General features: G+C 55.4%; 1 protein-coding gene across 1 annotated transcript in view; it reads left to right on the forward strand.

Moving 5' to 3' along the window:
* Window positions 1-2920, forward strand: part of KIF19 (kinesin family member 19) — a 27623-nt gene that overhangs the window by 12023 nt on the left and 12680 nt on the right.

The following is a 2920-nucleotide window of genomic DNA, read 5'->3' on the forward strand; positions in this document are numbered from 1 at the left end:
CACCTGACCTGTGCTCAGCTCAGGGTGACCCCCGAACCTTGGCAAGCTGTGGGGCCTGAGTCAGGGCCTCAGTCTTTCCTGCCCAGCCCAGCCCATCTGGAGGCCCCTCCAGCTGGCTCACCTGAACCCCACCTGATGGGTGGGTGAGACTCCTGAGGCCGGGCCTCCTGGGGAGCTGTCTGCCCTCCCTCCACCCCTCTCCCCCTCCTCCTCCCTCCTCTCTCCTCTCTCCTTCTTCCTCCCTCCTCCGTGGAGAATCCCAGAAGGAGGCCGTGCTGGGCCCCCTGGCTCTTAGGCCAGTTTAGGTGCAGTGAGCCAGGTGCGCGCCTACGGCAGGAGGCCGGTGGTGAAGGGGGGCTGGTGTCGGGGCGCACAGGATGCTGGGAGGGTCTGGTGGAGTCCCAAGGCTGCAGCCCTCCCGCTCCCTCACCCCAGTCACTGAGCCACCAGTGGCTCTTTGCCCCACCCCTGGGTCTGCCAAGGGTGAGAGGGAGTGTGGGGGCTGAGGCAGAGGTGCAGGGGTGAGGCAGGGGTGCAGGTGATTTTTAGAGAGAGAAGGTCCTAGGTGCCTCACGGCTGCAGTGACATGAAGGGTCTGCATGTTTTGAGGCCCGGGTTTGAGTCCTGTTTCCCCACCGGCTAGTGCAGCCGTGGGCAAACTACAGCCCGCGGGCCTTGAGTGTTGACCTATGAACCAGGAGGTCACAGTTCAACTCCCGGTCAGGGCACATGCCTGGGTTGCGGGCTAGGTCCCCAGTGTAGGGCATGCAGGAGGCAGCCAATCAATGATTCTCTCTCATCATTGATGTTTCTATCTCTTCCTCTCCCTTCCTCTCTGAAACCAACAACAACAGAGCGTGGTAGGCGCTCAGTCTGCTAGTAGCATCAGGGGCAAGACTAGACCCTGACACCAGACCCTTCAGGGGTGCCACTGATGACGACAAAGTGGGGGGTGGGCGGCCTGAGAGGTCTGGGGGCGCAGGGCTTCCAGAGTGGAAGCAGAAACTCCACACCAGCCCCCTTCCCCTCTGTCTCCCCCCCACACACACACACAAAGCCCACAGCTTGCGGACCCCCTCCCTCCCAGCTCTTTACCTACAGAATTTAAGTCACCTGACAAGATGGGTCATCCCATAATTAGCCTCTATCTGCTCAAAACCCAGCTGTCACCCCCTGTGCTCCTGGGGTCCTGTCTGAGGAGCCAGGCAAGGGCCCTCGAGTCCTGGCTGGGCCTCTGTTTCCTCCCCGGAAGCTGGGATAGTAACCTGCTCCGCCCGCCCAGCCTGCCCAGCAGAGGGCTCTGAGAGGATTAGGGGAGGTCTTGTACAGGGAGCCACAGCCACACAATTGGGAGGCTGTTGTGAAAGATAAATAAAGTATCAGGTGACAGATGGCAAGTGTGTGTGTGGAGGGGAGGGGGAGGATGGAGGAGGGGCACTGGGAGGGGCAGCCTATTCGCCCCCTTTCCTGCCGGGCTCCCTCCACACCCACCATCTGGATGCTTCATGCCCCTGTTGCCCCCCAGAGCTGAGCCTGGTGGTGAGTGACTGGGGGAGAATGGGAGGGTTCTTCACCCTGCCCCTTAGCCATCACCTCCCCTTAGCCCTCACCCCCCTTAGCCATCCCCCCCATCTCCCCAGCCCCTCCCAGCCCCAGGCAACCACTGACCTACTCCCCATTTCCGTAGATTCGCTATTCTGGACATTTCACATGAATGGAAGCACAGTGTGTGCTGTCTTCGTGTCTGGCTCCTGTCACTGAGCGTAATGTTTTCAAGGCTCATCCACATTGTAGCACGTGTCAGAACGTCATTCCTTCTTTTTTAACATATTTTTTTTATTGATTTCAGAGAGGAAGGGAGAGGGAGAGAGAGATAGAAACATCAGTGATGAGAATCATTGATCGGCTGCCTCCTGCATGTGCCCACAACTCCGGGCACGAGCCCTGATCGGGAATAGAACCATGACCTCCTGGTTCATAGGTTGACGCTCAAGCACTGAGCCACCCTGGCCGGGCTGTTTCCTGGACTCATGAGGGTATCCTTCCCCGAGGCCTCCGGCTCCCCCTCTAATGTGCTGGGTTACTCTTTGGGCCCCTGGAGAAGGGCCGCTCTAGCATTTCCGCTCATTTCACTGCTGGGAACGGCCATTCTCCTGGCCCTCTTCACTCTGTGGGTTCTGTCTCACTCAGCTGGAGGGTGCTTTCAAATGATGGTCACAGAGGCGCCCGCCAAAGGTGGGATTTCCGGGCCTTTGCGTGCCTCAACATCTCCCTTCCGCCTAGAATTCCAGGTGTAAGGAGACTTTTCCTCTCTACTTTGACCTCTAGCGTACAGTTTCAGTGATGGCAATCTGCTTTTTTTTCCTTTTAGGTAACCAGTTTTGTTTTTCCCTAAACTTTTAGGGTTTTTTTTGGTTTTGGTCCTTGGCATTTCTAATTTTAACGGGGCCATGTTTGGGTGGGGGACCTAGTTTGTATTTTGTGTCCAGGCATCTGTCGTTCATTCATTCGCTCATTCTTTTCTCCCATTTTCTCGGTACTTATTTTCTGGAACTCTCATGATATCGTTGGGCACTTCTGGCTTGATCCTCTGAGTCTCTTGCCTCATGGAATTTTTATGTCTGTCTTTATCTGTGGTCTTGAGGGTTTCTTTGACTTTGTCTTCCAGTCACTCAAGTGACCTTTTTCTCTTTAGCGATTATGTCTTTAGTTTCCAATAATTCTCTCTTGCTCCCTGAATGTTTTATTTTTCTAGCAACTGCTTCTGTTTGTGACTGTCGCGTTTCCCCGAGTCTCTCTGAGCACTTGAATTGGAATGGCTCAGACAATTCTCTTCTACTTTGTTTTCTCTGGGGTCAGGGCTGCATTTATTTATCTGGATTCTTCTGTGAAGTTGGTTTTTCTCAAGTACCCAGTGATC

Source organism: Myotis davidii, unplaced genomic scaffold (assembly GCF_000327345.1).
Source record: "Myotis davidii unplaced genomic scaffold, ASM32734v1 scaffold172, whole genome shotgun sequence".
Lineage (NCBI taxonomy): Eukaryota > Metazoa > Chordata > Mammalia > Chiroptera > Vespertilionidae > Myotis > Myotis davidii.